General features: G+C 52.4%; 1 protein-coding gene and 1 long non-coding RNA gene across 9 annotated transcripts in view; one reads left to right on the plus strand and one right to left on the minus strand.

The window, feature by feature from the left end:
• Positions 1–5,081, minus strand: part of B3GAT1 (beta-1,3-glucuronyltransferase 1) — a 30,871-nt gene extending 25,790 nt beyond the window's left edge. For 2 of the 7 annotated variants that reach the window (XM_070623535.1, XM_070623536.1), the window contains exon 1: positions 4,305–4,443. The gene's annotated coding sequence lies outside the window, so the exon portion shown is untranslated. Of the gene's footprint in view, positions 1–2,566; positions 2,710–4,304; positions 4,717–4,927 lie in introns of those variants that run through there. The other 5 variants (XM_070623537.1, XM_070623540.1, XM_008541154.2 and 2 more) reach the window with 5 other exon arrangements.
• LOC103565178 (uncharacterized) lies at positions 4,693–13,473 on the plus strand. Of its 2 annotated transcripts, none has more exons than XR_011541005.1 (5): positions 4,693–4,847; positions 5,922–6,081; positions 8,085–8,256; positions 8,820–8,906; positions 13,168–13,473. It is a non-coding gene; the product is annotated as an uncharacterized lncRNA (long non-coding RNA). The 2 variants fall into 2 exon arrangements; XR_011541006.1 differs by lacking the exon at positions 4,693–4,847 and adding an exon at positions 4,953–5,121.
• Positions 13,474–15,214: the final 1,741 nt, after the last annotated feature.

Here is a 15,214-nt window from a genome sequence, read left to right on the forward strand (position 1 = left end):
ATAAATGCTGCTGAGCAAAGCACTCACCGTCGCATGTTCCAGTGATTCACACAGTCACCTGTCATGGCCTAGGCCCGCCTCACAAACATCCTATTATCAGCCCCCTTTTAGAGACGAGAAATCTGAGGCACACAGAGGTTAAGGAATGTGCTATGGACACACAGCTAGTAAGTGACAGAGCTGGGAGCCCCGTCAGGCTCCAGAGTCCATGCTCTTTGTCCCCTTGCTAAATCTAGAGTCCAGAGCAGCACTTTCCAGTAGAACTTTCTGTGATGCTGGGAATGTCTGTATCTGTGCTGGCCGATACGGTAGCCGCTGGCCACGTGAGCTCTTGAAATGTGGCTGGTGTGACTGAGGGACTGCCACTTATGGGAAGAAAAGCAGCCCGTCCCACATCTAGTGTTGGGCTCTATGGTTTCTTAATGATGGTCAAAGCAACAGCCCAGAGTCTTGAACCCAAAGACACTCACAGCCTCAGAGGCCAGATTGCTCAACTGCCTCGTAAAGAGGCAGGAAGATGGAGAGAAGCGAAGGGGAGAGGTGAAGGAAGGCACCCAGCCACACATAGTCACCCAGCAAGGACCCACAGAACCAGGTCCCCAACCTCAGGTCCTGTCCACTCCTAATACCAAGGCCATGCCCTCTTGTCTCTGCTCCCTCTGCTTCCTCCATCCCTCTCTCCTTCGTGGAGCAGTAATGATGGTTCACGTTTCCCACTTTAACAAGAAGAGAGAAACCCTGCCCACGGTTCTCAGACTGAGCCGTGAGATCCACGGCCCTGCGGGCTAGGTTCACCCCCAAATCCATTCAACTCTTGGTGATCCAGACCAACACTCTCCACTCTGGGCTTATCAGTGGCAAAGCTGCAATCCCTGCCAGGCATGTGGCCGGGAGGCGCTGCCCTGCTGTCAGCTGGAGTGTACAGGGAGCACAGGCTTGCGGGCTTGGTTTAACATTGGCTGTAGCTAAACCTCATTAGAAAAGTAAATTTGCTGTAGCTGCAAAAAAAAAAAAAATGCAGCAACCCACATAACCCTTCCAAAGCTAAACAGAAAACTCTGTTTCTGGATATTTGATGCTTTATGTTCCCAGCACTGGCCCAGAGCCTGAAACACGGTAGGCGCTCAGTCAGCATGTGCAGAAGCAAACGGAATTCTGAGCGATCTCTGTCCACCTTGCCGCCTTTCAGCAGGAATAAGAGGCCACAGAACTGGAGTTCTGGTAAATTGCATGCATTTTTAGACAGCCGTTGCCTGATAAACTGGGACGATTACATCGACCACTAATTAGACGTGGAAAGTTGTTGCTGTCGCTCGGCAAGGAGACACTAGAGTGTCCTTGCAAAAGAGTGCACCCCAGGAGGGCCTGGACGAGGCCCAGAGTCTGGAGGTGGGGGAACCAGATGGGGGGCCCCACGGGAGACAGGAGAGACTGCAACGATTCCCACGTGATGACTCCAGGGTTGGCCAGAGAATTGCTACTCCAAATTCTACAGCCATCCAGATCCTGGAAGAATGTGGGGGAGGGTATACAAAATAAACACATTAACATTCAACTAGCACTTCATGGGAAAGTGGCCTGGTGAGAGGAGGGCTCCTCGGTTTACAGCCTGGGAAACCAAGGCTCAGAGGCTCCGTCTCCCCAAGTCCACTCAGCTGGTCACAAAGGGAGCAGAGACGGATGCCCTGGCCCGGCTGCCAGCCTGTGCTCCACGCTGCAGTGCTTCCAAGCTGGATGCACTTCAGCAGGGTCCCCAGAGGTCTTCTTGCCTGCAGGCTTGGGGTGTATGAAGGGGGTTTTTCTTTTTCCTTCTCCCCAGGTGTCAAGTCTCCTCGGAGCCCACACCCTTCCCCACCCCACTGCATCCCAGAACCAGGAGGGTGGTGGGTCAGGGGCCAGGACATGTGGAGGAGCCCTCAGCACTGGGGAATGGGCCTGGGCAAAGGGTCTCCATGAATATCCTGCTCTCACAGCCCGTCCCCTTCTGCCTTTGGGCCTCCCTCCCACCCACCTGCATTCCTCAGAGCCACAGAAAGACCCTTCCTCAGGAGACCATGCCACTGCTCCACTGCGGGGCCCCTGCGGGCGGATGACTGCCAGTACTGGGGATCTTGGGAAGCAGGGTTCCTGGGCTGGCTCCCACAGCACCACTGGGCGAGCCAGACTTCTGCCTTGGGGCCTCCCTCCTTCGTTCTGTGAACGTGCTTGTGTCTTTGTCTCTGGTCTCATGCTGGCTTCTTTGCCTGCCTCAGACACTCTCAGATTCTTTCTCTTCCTGAGCCCTGCCTCTCTCTCCAGTTCTCAGTGGAAGAGTGCTCTCAGGCACCTCTGTGCCAGCTCACTCCTCTCTTCCAGCCAAACTGAACCCACATGCCCCCTGTCCTAGAGCCCGACTCCCGCTCAGCTCGCCTGCATCTCTTACCCGTGCAAAACTCCCGCCCTGCCTCATCACCCTGTGCTCTGCAGCACGGAAGGACAGTGACTTGGTCCCCCCGCCTCTCAAAAACTACTGTGGGACAGTCCACGCCTGTCCAGGGGCCTGGGGCAGGGACTAGGCTAGTCCTACCAGCATCTTCCTCTGAAGCCCCTGGTCTCTGCTGCAGGATCCAATCCTGTTGCTGGAGCTGTCCCACCTCAGTGATTTATCTCGCCACGCTTCAGGAGGACCAGTCAGTGCCTGCTCCTCTAGAAATCTATATGCACTCATCCAACCCAGCACATATGAGCTTCTGATACGCCTGCACATGGATGATTCCCAAGCGTCTCCAGATCAGGCACAGAAATGGCTCCTGTGCTGAACGGGCACAGACCCACCGCCCCTCCCTGTTCCACTAACTCTAGCAAGCCTTCTTGCTCCCACCAAAAGGGGTAGAGGAAAATGGCACACAGCTCCAAAACCTTTGGGGGTGTTGGCATGGACGGGGCAGAGTGGACAGTCTGTTTGAGGGTCTCATGGGGAAGAGTCTTCATTCCGTATTAAGGAAGGACTTGATGTTTGGTCCAGCAAGGCCAATACTGGTCACTAGCTAAGCAGGTTCTGGGAGGAAATGTCTCAATCCCTGTGGTGGCTATTGGCAGAGGCAGCAAGACATGAGGCACAGAAGACAAATTTTAGAAACTCTAGAGCAATGGTCCTGCAAGGCCACCTCGCTCATAACCCCAGTAACTTAGGAAGCTGTGTGCCTCTCATCTCCACACAAACATACACGACAACTTCACAGTGCTATGCACTAGAACATCCCTACCCCATCCTTTTACACAGCGCATGCCACACAACCCAAGCTCAGGGTCCCAATGGATACTCCATCCAGATTGGTACCCTTGCAGGTGGAGCTGCACCCACCAGCATGGGGCTAGCAACTGTCAAGGCCCCCTTCAGAGTCTGTGAATTAGAAATCCCCAGAGTTCCTCAGCTCCAGCTTCTACAAGAATCCATGTACATGGTGCATGGCTGAGACTAGGCCCTCCTGGGAGAGAGAAAGGGGAAGGGGAGGCTGGTCAAGATCTTGTTTATGTGTGTGTGAGGGGAGGGGGGCTCTTGACTCTAGCTGCTTGGTACCAGGCTGTCACCTCCTCTCCCTGGCACTGTTGGATCCTGTGGTTTCCTCCTTTCTTCTTTCCTGCCTCATCTCTCAGCTTCCTTTTCGGAAGCTGTACCCTCTAACTCTGGGGGATCAGGATGTCAGGTCTGAGCTCGAGTGCGGGAGGAGGGTGGGGAACTTGACCATGCCTCCTTTCTTCTCCTCGGTACACTAAAGGTCCCAAGGACCCTTTGTCCCCTTCTTGCCACCTCTCAGCCCCTTAGCCTCCCCAGCAGAGCTGCAGAGCCTGGGTCCCCTGAAGAGAGTTAACTTGCCAGTGCCTGCAGCTCAGAGCCGTTGGGGATGACTACTGGGAGGCAGGGGTGCGGTGGGGGTGCTGGCCCCTGACTCCTCTGGACCCCCAGGAACTACCTGCTGAGATGGAAACGGACCAGCGAGCTAAAAGCCTGGCCAGTTGTTGGAAGCTGCTGAGAACCAGCTCTCCCCTAATGCAGCCTGAGGAGGGCAGGCGGAGCCCAGGTTTTGTTTCTCAGCCCCTTGGTGGCAGCGCCTCCCAGCCCGGGCCTCCTTCCTGGCCCCCTTTCCAGCTGCTTCCACTGTGCGCACAACCCAACCCAATACACAGACACACACACACACACACACACAAACACACACACGCACCCGGGAGGACACGGCGTGGTTACTGATGGGGACGCATAAAGGGGCTCTGTGCGCGGCCGCGGCGCCCGCGGGGGCGAAGGCGGCGTTGGGGGCACTGACCTGCGGCGGCGAGTCCAGATCGTTCCCGGCGCGGTCCATCGCGGGCGGCGGCCGCTACGCCCCGGCCCCGGCGTCCCCCGGCTGCTGCCCTGGGCCGCGCGCACCTCCCTCTCCGGGGTCTCTCGGGCTCCGGGCCCCGGGGGTCCACTTCATAGCCGGGGTCCGCGGCCCGCCCGCCTGCAGCCCCCGCCCAGCCCCGCAGCCCCCGCCCGGCTCCTGGTGGACTCCGCGAGGCGACGGCCGGAGCCTTGGAGCGCGCGGGAGGGCGCGGGCAGGGCGGCGTGGGGGGCGGGGGAGACAGAGAGGGGAGGCGCGGGGGGCGGGAGGAAGCAGGGGGCCGGCACCAGGGGCGCGGAGAGGGAAGCGCGGGCGGCCTGGGCGCGGGGCCGGAGCCTAGCCGAGCGGGCCGGCGCGGAGTCCCCTCGGCGGCGGCAGATGCGCCGGGGCCGCCGCGGCTGTGACAGCGCCTCCCGCCCCGCCCCCACGCGCGCCCGCCCCGCCCCGAGCGAGCGCGAGCTGCCGGCGGGACCCGCGCCGCTAATGGTCGGTACCAATCTCGGCCGCAGAGGCGGGGGGCGCGGGGAGGGAGGCCGGCGAGGACCCCCTGGGATTGGTATCATCACCTCCGCAACACAGCCTCCGAGCGGAGGAGGCTCTTGCTGTAGACTCTGGAGCAGGGGCTGCGCGCGGGGTCCCGACGCCCCCGGGCCCCGGCTCGCTGGAGTTAAAGCTCGTCGCTCCGCGGCCTGCACCCCCATCCCACCCCGCCTCCACCCTGGCTGTTCCTGGCGCCCGGCTTGGCAGCCTTTCTCAAAGGGTGATTGTTTCCGGGCTGGGCAGTTGGGGGGCGGTTCTCTGGGACCAAGAGCCAAGCTGGGGAGCAGGGAGGATGCAGATCCGTCCTTGGCTTCAGGCGTCCCGGGATGGGCGATGGCTGGTGGGGGCGGATGGTATCTGCCCGATACAGGGGTGCCTGTGTTGGGTGGAGATGGGGGTCCTCAGGCGCCGGCCTACAGGGCGGCCCCACCTGTCAGGTACTGCTGCCTGGTCGAAGGGCGTGGCAAGTGTCGGCCTCAGCCCACCTCCCACAGTGCCCTCGTTGTTCCAAGGAGCAGGCAGGGAGCAAGGCTGGGGTGGAGAGGGAGGTGGAAAGGGATAACGGAGAGGCAGGGATGGAGCAAAGCGGGCCAGCGGGCTATCCAGGAATTTACCAGGGATCTTGGGCAAAGAAGCCTCTGCATGTTCCTTGCCTATGTGAGCCGAGTGGGCTGGGGGATGTGTGACCAGTGAGTCCGTGTGTATGCACATGTGTGTGCATGTATGTGTGGGGGCAGGTGTAGCCATGGCATGTAACCATCTATGGAGATACTCCCAAATGCTCTTTTGTCAAGTTGCCAGAGACTTAGAAGCTATCCTTGTATGTTTTAAGGATTTGTACCCCTGACTGGTCCTCCTCCTGCACACCTGTAGGCAGAGACACCCTTTGTCTTCTTCCGAGCCACAGGAGAAGGCCAGCTCCTGTAGCTGAGGTTCTGTTCCCAGCAGGGCCCAAGGATGTCAGTGTTTTTTCCTAGCTCAAAACCTCCCACCAGGTCTGATGCCTCCTTCCCTTCTCAGGTGCCCAACTGTCAACCTGCCATCACACGTTGCTAAGTCAAAATTGTGCCACCAGGCAAGGTGCTTATGTCCTGTAAGCTGATGCTGAGGAGCACAGGACCCCTCCTATCACGTTCTCTGCTCTCGTCACTACCTAGCCAGGCCCTGCTCCTTCTGCTGAGTATGTGTGGTGGGTGTGGGATGGGGGGAGGGTAGGGGCAGGGCTTTAGAATTAGCCAATTTGGTCAAGACCTTGAGATGAGGAAGGGGTGCCACCATCCATACCATCTCACAGACATTTGAAACTATAATTAATTGCTGCCTTTAGGGACAGCTGTCCCTCCCTCTCACTCTCTATTCCTTTCCTGTGTTTAATAGCCCTCTTTGCCAGAGAGGAAGTTCTTCCAAATCTAACCTGAGTACCTCCTGCCCAGTGCAGGATCATTTCATTATTCTCTTAATGCAGGATGAATTACAGCAAGCCCTACTCTGCTTTTTCCTTCCCTTATTGGAATAACCCTTGCTCTTTTAAACTCTGCTAAGAGAAACTTTCCTGAGACCATGTTTTCCTTGCCTCCACACTCTGCTTCTCCCTAGCACTCTACACCATCTGGAGAGAGCGGAAGAGCAGTGCAGGAACAGGAAAGGACAGCTCAAGAGAGTGCAGAGGAGGGACCTGCCCATCAGTGTGCATGGAGTACCAACTGCCTCTCTCCCCACTTGCGCAGCCAGTCCCAGTCACAGAGTCACCAAATGTCAGGGCAGATATGACCTTGGAGAGTTTCTAGTTCTAGTCCCCCATTTTACAAACAAGAAAACTGAGAACCACAGAGGGGATCATCAACAGCATGTGGTGTGTGTGTGTGAGGGTGTGACAAGTTTACACCCATTTCTCCATCAGTTTCCCAGGACAAGGTTCAGCCCCAGGTGCTGAGCTTGGGGAGGGAGGCAATGAGAAAGCCTGGGTTTCAGGCCAGTTCTGAAGGCACCACCTGAATGGCCACCTCCCTTCAGAGCCAGTCTCTTCAATAGTAAAACCAGGGTTGGACTAAATCACCTAGAGTCCTGCCTGGTCCCCAACAGGCTGTGGCCACTTGGACCCTCTCTGCAGGCATCTCAGGTTCTCTCCCTTTAGCTAATGGGAGGCTAACCAGAGGGAGCACAAAGGGCAACAAGCTTTACCCTCACCATACTCTAAGAACAATAGTGGTAGTAAATCCCTTTCTAGGGACCCATCTTATTACTTAGCCCCAGGCTCTATTTACAGAATTTTTTAATATTAATTTTTTGAGCCAACTTAAAACAATAATGTGGGATTAAAATTAGTGTGATAAGCCTCAGTGAACACAGAACAGCCTGCCATTACTTTTGGTGGGAAGTTTTGGCAACACCCCAATTGCATGGACACACACAAATATACAGACAGCTATGTAGACACAAAACACACACACAAAGGCAGATATGCATGCAAACACACACAGCTATACCCTCCTATACCTCGTGTGTATGTATGTGTGCATGTACGTGTGTGTACTTGCAGAGACCCGCACATCTACAGACACATGTGCACACACCCCCCAGTCCCCACAAGGTGGTTGGACCCTAAGGGGTGTCTTTCTACCCCTTTTCTCTGTCTTCCTGCTTGGCCTCTGCAGGTCTGTAGACACCCTTCGCTTCCTTCCACATCTGGATTTAGTGGATCCCCAAAACTTAGCCCTTGCTCCAAACGCAAGGAGCCCCTGGGTCTCCCTGAATGACTGATCTTTCCCTCTTCCCTCTTCCCCTGCCAAGAGTGAGCCCCTCTTCTCAGAGGCCCCCAAAGCCTAGCACCAAAGTGTTTAGTATGCAAAGCCCAGATCTGTCCTCTGGGACAAGCTGCTATGTGTTTATTGTGTAGTTAAGCAGAACAGCAGCCCTTCCCCCACTCTAGTCCTGGCCCAGCTCCTGCCATCTGATGCCCAGCAGGGTCCCATAAAACTGTTGTGTGCAATGCAAATCCAGCAAGACATCTGGGAGGGTCTGTAGGTTTTCTCCAAATCACCTGTGCCCTAATTTAATATGAATGACAATTAGTTGACTCTTATTGGCTAATTATTCCCCTTGTGAGTTCCCTCTGCCTTGGCCTGTCTTTTACCAAGGAGCCTTGGTCTGCTCCTGATTTGTAATGGTGCTTCCTTTTCCAAGGAGCCCTTCCTTCTCAGCTAACCACCCCAGAGAGGAATCGGAGCACAACTGAGCTGCCACCTGCCTGTCTGGGATTCGGCGCCTGTCTTAGCTGTCCAATTGTTGGGGCCCCACTTCTAGGGAGCATCGGATGCCCCCCTGGAATCTACAGCAGTGATTTTGCTGTGAGCGGGTAGGTCCAAGGAGAACGCCCTCATTACATGCTGCGGGTGCACACCTGTCGTTGCACAGCCCCTCCCACACCAGAGAGTGGGGAGCAAGAGGAAGGAGAGAGCCACTCTGCTAGGCAGGCAGGGTGAGCTCCTCAGGGCTCAGTCATGCCTCCAGCATCCGCAGGCACACGTGAAATGCTCCCGTGGTGGCTCTCGCTGGATGTGTGTGCATGTGTGGTTTTGGGTGGTTGAGCTCAGGGCCCAGGGACTGGAAGGGGAAGAGACCTTTTAGCTCTTGCCTTTCATCAGGAGGCTTCTGGTCAGAGCTCTAGATCTTGAACATGCTTGTTTCCCCATAACAAATTGAAATGGTCTTTGGTCACCAGGACTCTCAGCCCTGGTCTTTTCCCCCTCCCTCCCACCCCAGCAGGGCCAGCATTCCTCCTGAGCTGCAGCAAGCAGGCTGACTCCTGCCTTCTGTCTCTGCCCTCTCTAGCCTCTGTGTCCACAGGAAGGACACAGTTGCATGGCTCTAGACGGCTGAAGTGATGTAATTTTTGTTTTGTTTCTCCTGTGGCTGAAGGAGGCATGAGACGCGATGGGAGAAGAGCCCTGCGGTGTGGGGGAGCATCTCCCTGAGGCGAACTGGGACCATTCTCTGTCGCCTTGGGTAAGTGTAAACAACTCAGGTTGCCCCTTGACCTCCCCAGCCACTCCCTCATGTCTCTCCAGAGCCCATTCCTCCCAAGTCCCTCTAGAGCCCCTTCCAGCCTGGGCCTGAGTCAACTGTAGAGCAAGCCCTAGGGGCTCCCTAAGTTCCTCCAAGGCTGCCCTGGCCCTGTTGCCCTCTTCCTGCAGCCTCTCCTTATTCCCAGGCACGTCAGGAAGCAAGCTGCCTTCGCTCAGTCCCATGGCGCTTTCTCTGGATGCTCCTACTCACGTGTGCGTCTTTCACTTGTTCAGCTAATAGTATCTGCGGGTGACCAGCTCCTGTTATGTGGGCTCCTGCTGTAGACCAGGCTGTGCTGGACACCAGGCTATATGGTAATAACAGACAGAGCAGTAAAGAACAGCAATTAGAAACGTTAACTTTCTATCTACCAGGTGATGCTCTAAGTCTTCCTGTGCGTTAACTAATTTCACAATGTTTATTTATGAGGGACTGTGTAAGATAAGGTTCTATTATCAATTCCATTTTATAGGTCAGGAATCTGAGGCGTGGTATTCAGGTAATTCAGTCAAAGTCACATGTATACTAGGTGACAAAGTTGGCTTTGATGCCGGCAGTCTCGTTCCGGGACTCGTGCTGCTCATTGTCTGAGTGTACCTCAGAAGCCCGTGCGCTAGCAGCTGTAATAGGCAAGCAGACAAACAGGATAAACACAGGTGTTGAGTGAAATGTTGGACGGGGAATCAACAGGGTGAAGAGCTAGGGAAACTCTTGGGAGGGGCTCTTTAGAGGGGAGGATTGGGAAAGCCTCTGTCAGGAGGTCACGTTTGAGCTACAACCTGCAGGATGAGAAGGGCCTGGTTCATGAGGAGCTGGAGGACAGGGGCCGGGCCCAGGGAACGGCAACAGGCACAGCTGGGAGGCAGGAAAATGCTCGGTGTGTTTGAGAAACAAAAACAAGGCAAGTGAGGCTAGAGCATGGAGAGAAGGACAGTGACAGGTGAAGTGAGAACGTTCTCTCTTGGAGTTTAAGGATTCGTGTGCATGACTGACCTCCACTCTAGTGTCTTCTAGAGAGGAGCTGTTCAATAAATATGATGGATGTAGTTGCTTAATTTCCTGTCTAGGCTCCCCTCCACAGCCAGGGTGATGGGCAGACATCTTGGACCTTTGGGTGTTAGCAGAGCTTCTGCAGAAGTAGCTTCCTACCCCTGAGCCTCTCTCACCCTTTCTTTTTGAGATTTGGAAGATGTAAAGGAGGAGCCAGGAGTCTTCCCTTGTGGGTACTTTGATTTCATTTATTTGTTCATTCATTCATTCAACCCAATTTCTGGGAGACTCCTCTGTGCTAGGAGCTCTGCTGGGTGCTGAAAATAGAGAAATGCAAAATCCAGCTCCTGCTCTCAGTCCAGTGGTCCTCTCACCCAGAGGTTTCTGTGTTTCAGTTCCACCATCTGCTTTTCTTCATGTACCGTACCACTGGATCCTTCTGAAGGAAGGAAGAGATGGGCAGGGCATTGGTTGTCTATGGGCAGACCGAGACCTGGTCAAGGGCTGCTGCAGATGCTGAGGAGGAGGGGAAAGCAGTGGGCAGTGGCCGCTGAATTCTCTTTGTTATCACCCAGGATGCTGGTTATAATGACATTTTTTGAGTGGGAAAGGAGGAAGAGGAGGAGAATATAATGGTTGCAGGTAAATTTCAGACTTAGAGTAGTGATTTTTGATCAGGCACATTCTGAAAGAAAGATTTTATGTTAAAAGATTTGAGAAATCTTTTTTTGTGCTGCATGTATCAGAAGCAGGCCTCTCTCCTTCCTCTCTAGATTCCTCAGTCCTGTGATTTTCTTTCTTTTTTTTCCCCTAGAGCCAAGATGATGGCAGAAGGTGGGGAGGGATGATACTTACAATTAGCAGACCCTGATGATCTTTGCCTAACCTGCATGTGGCCTGATTAAGTGTTATGGCAGATGGGAAAAGAGAGAACCCACACTAAACACTACCTGACAGCCTCCTTGATCATAGGAAGCTGAAGGGGCCGAGGAGCATTTACTTGCTGGCTTTATGGAATGAGTAAGGGTCTGTTAGGATCTCTGGGCAGTGAGAAGGAGGAGGTATGGACATATGAATGGAAAGGATGCTGAATGTTGGAGACAGCTTTTCCTCAGACTTCAAGAAGAAATGAGGGGGACAAGGCCACTTGAATGCCTTGACACAGGTCAGCAGCAGGCCCTCTGGTGATATTCCAAAGCTGGCAGTCCTGAGCCTCCTGCCCAGACAATTAGCCCCCCGGCCAGTGTGGCTGCTCACAAGGTGCCATGCCCTAGAGATAGTTGCATACAGACGTGCAACTGAAAAAGCTGCCCTTCATCTGACAGCCACTTCCTGGCTGCCTGCATTCAGGGTCTCTGCAGGGGAACTGGTGATCTGTCCTCTCATAGCCTAGTGATGGAGAAAGGGTGTCAGGAGTTAGGGAGAGCTCTAATAGGACCCTCTGGGTTAGAGCACGCATCTGACAGTTGTAATTCTCCAACTCCATTTTCTGCAAATGGATGGTCATTTTGGGTTTTCTGGTCTCTAATCCCTCATTCAGCAAAGCAAACACCCTAAATCCTCTATAATGTAGGTTTTACAGTCTCACATCTACAGATCTATGTTTCAGCACCGAGGCCAGCGCCACTCATGAGAGGCATATGTTCTCGCATCTGGACACAGGCAATATCAGGACACTGGAAGCCCAACTTGGGCTTGGCAGGAGGGCATCACATTGTGGAAGCTAGGCTGACATCCACATAGAGCCTTGTTTCCAGGCCCTGTAGCTGTGTTTCTTTGAAAAAGACAGGATCTTCTTTAAAGTGGCAGCTAGATAAGGCGTACTAGTAGAAACAAGATTTTTGGGGGAGGATCAGAAAAGGTAAGACAGCCCATGGTCCAAATGAGGGGACTGAGCTAGATCAGGGATGTCAAATGAATTTTATTTGCATTCCAATTTCAGGAAATTGGTTATGGATGTGTGAAGCGCTGTGTGAAGTGTTCTGAGGCTATGTGTGTGGTAAGCAGGACACAGTGTAATGACCCATTAGTGATGTTTGCCTTGAGTGGGTGGTGCTGGCCATTTCTGCTAAGTAGTTGATATCTAAGATCCTTTTAATTTCTAGGATTATATGTCTTTAAAAATCAGTGGTTCTCAGTATTCTCTTCTTTAAGTTCTTTTTTTAAAAAAGAATCCATTCATTTGTTCACTCATTCAGTTAACGTTATTGAGTGCCTGCTAGGTGCTTGTTACTGGTCAGTACGTTTTCCTTATGCTCATGAGCTTACAGTCTAAAGAGATTCAATATGGTGAGATAAAGATAGTGTTCTATGGAAGTGATGATATGTTCTGGGTGTAGTGAAGGTGTGATGAAGTCCTGGTGCAATGGGTCCCCTAAATCAAATTGTAATCCTCCCTACACATTGGTGGCCCAATTGGCATAACTTTATAGTGAGCTTTCCACAACTTAGCTCTGAGATCCAGAAAAGAGGTCCCAAAGGCTGGGTCATCAGTTTTTTGGTAAACCTACCTTGTTACTTGACACTTGCCTATTTACGTAGCCAGGGCAATCACAAAGCCCTCTCCTAGGCCTGGCCTGGCTGTCGTCACCTGTAGACTACCTGGTAGAACTCCACGGTTGATGCACAGGAGGGCCCAGCATTTCCCCCATTTGAGAACACCTTTAAAGCTCTTAACATTTTTTTGAGGGGGGATCTGGAACGTCCACATTCTCAATTAAGGATTGAGGAGAATGATGGGAGTGTTCTGACAATGCGAGGACTGAGGATACCCCTGGAGATGTAGGTCAGACCATTTCCAATGACCTTTTCCCTTGTTCTCTAGTAAACTAATGTCATCTTAGTGAGTCTCAGAAGATTTGTTTGTGATAAATCAGGCTCAAGGAACCTTAAGCAATGGGAAAGTGGATGTTTTAGCTTTATACCTGGGCACACTGGGACTCAGGGAGGAAAGAAAGCTGCCCAGGCCACATTACATGGCCACGAGCCCACCTGCATGCTCTGACCCCCAGCAGACCTGGAGAGCCAGGACATTACAGTGGTCAGGGGACCTCCTGAGGCTGAAGGCTGAAACTTGATCCATTTATCTCAGTGGTGAACAGTGAATCTCTCTGCCTTTCTTGAAGATCCCACAATTAAACAGGCAGAGAAATGTATTTCATAAAATATGTATATTGTTTGCCTCATACAAAAGCATTTTAATTTCTCTTAGCTCATAGCCAAGATGAGCGATGGGAGGAACAATCTTTCACTGCACATTAAAATCAAGTACTGGCCAGCAGAATCTTCTGAGGTCGTCCTCGTCATCATCATTACCATCACCACCACCAGCATCTCTGCTATCTATTAGTCAGCATAATTCCTCCTGAGTTCCATGGGAGTTCAGACTGTGTCTTGTTCATTAAATCAGCTCTTCCACCCAGCCCAGTGTTTGGTACCTGCTCGATACCTAATGAATATTAGATGTTATAATAGTTTATTAAAAATGAATAAATAAATAAATGAGGTTTCAAACAAACTGTGTTGTTTGATTTTTCCTAAGTATAACCTCATGAGATGGGCAGGGGAGGTCTCATCACTCTTCAATTATGTATAAGGAAACTGAGGCACAGATGGGTGCCTTGTCTTGACCAAACCCTATCTTGGGGTCTGCTCTCACAGAGGAGATTGTCCTGCTCTGCTCAGGTTTTCCTCCTTGGGCAGAATCTAATCCTTGGCCCCCTTGCCCCTGCCTCCCTCCTGGCTTGGCTGGGTGCCTCTGCTTTTGCCTGAAGCCAGTCCTCCAGCCATTTGCCTCCTCTGTTCCAACAGACTAGCCTTGCTTCCTTGAGTAATGGCTTCCCACCAGCACTAGAGCCTGAGGAGCAAACTCTTCACTAGTGGATGGAGCTGACATGCCAGAACAATTGGACTGAAGTGATTGTAGTTCTCAAATAGTTGCCCAGCTTCTAATTCTATCTGTGAGATGGACTAATTTGAACAAGAATTAGTTTCTAACTTGAGAATCCAAGCCCTGGCCCAGGAAGGGAGAGAAGGGCTTTGTGTAGTCCAGGCAGGAAAGAGGTTTGTGGCCTGCAGGAGGCCCAGGGGCTTTCCCAGAAAAGGTCTCTGGTGAGGAGGGATGGGCCTGGTCCCTTTCCTCTGCCCCACTGCTCTCTTCCACCAGTATGTCTGTGTCGGTGATGGTATCTCAGAACCGGCTGAGTGGAGTGGTGTGCTGATGTTCTGGCTCCCCTGGCCCCTGGGTAGAGCCGAGGCAATGAGCAGAAGTAGAATCTAAAAACCATACAACTCAGAGTTGGAAGGAACCACAGCTTATCCATCCAAACCCCTGCAGGATACTCCATCCCCCTGTGCAACATCCCTGGGAGGGACCTATCCTATTTCTGTTTTGCCAGAGACCCTTGTGCCTTTTTACGCATCCCATTCCATTTTTGTTCTGCTCCCTAAATTAGAAAGTTCTTTTTACTGAAACTGAAAACTGCTTCCCTTGACATCTTTGGGCTGTGTCCTTTAGGGTGGTGACTCAAACTGTAACGTACTTAGAAATCTCCTGAGTCTGATTGGCATCTGACTCAAATGTAGGTTCTGACTCAGTGGGCCCCAGACCCATATTTCTAAAAGTTCCTAAGGTGATGCTGATGCCGTGGGCCCACAAGATCACTTTGAGTGGTAAAGGCTCATGGGCACAAGACAGGGTAAAGTTTTAAAGGCAGTGATAATGTCCATCTTTTGATTCCTCTTCACCAAGATAAACATCCTACATTCCATTAAATTCATAGTAAACAAGTTTTATAAATTCATAGAATGTCAAGTTTAGAAGAAAACTTCTCCTTTGAAAGAGATCTTGTCTAATTTATTTTCATTTTACAAATGAGAAAACTGAGGCCCAACAAGGTCTGGAAATATGCCTGAAATCATAAGGCTGGCAGAGCAAAGAATAGCTAGAATTAAGGTTTGTCGAGCCAGGAACTTTTTCTCTTAAACTGTGCTGCCTTCAGATATGGGAAGTAAGAGGAGCAGGTAAGAGAGGATGACAAGATGTGGTTCCCCAGCTGCTGAAGGAGGCAGAAGCACAGAAGAGGTAGTCCTGTCAGTGATGCTCCATAGGGTTCAGAATAGTAGGGTGTAGTGGCTCCTGCCATGGAAAAGGGGAGGGAACAAGAGGGAAGTGTGATAAGAAGAAGGCAACAATCAAGAGAGGGATAAATACCCATGGAGAGCAGAGACAGGAATAATGCAAGGCTATTAGACACTCT

Source organism: Equus przewalskii, chromosome 6, assembly GCF_037783145.1.
Source record: "Equus przewalskii isolate Varuska chromosome 6, EquPr2, whole genome shotgun sequence".
Classification (NCBI taxonomy): Eukaryota; Metazoa; Chordata; class Mammalia; order Perissodactyla; family Equidae; genus Equus; species Equus przewalskii.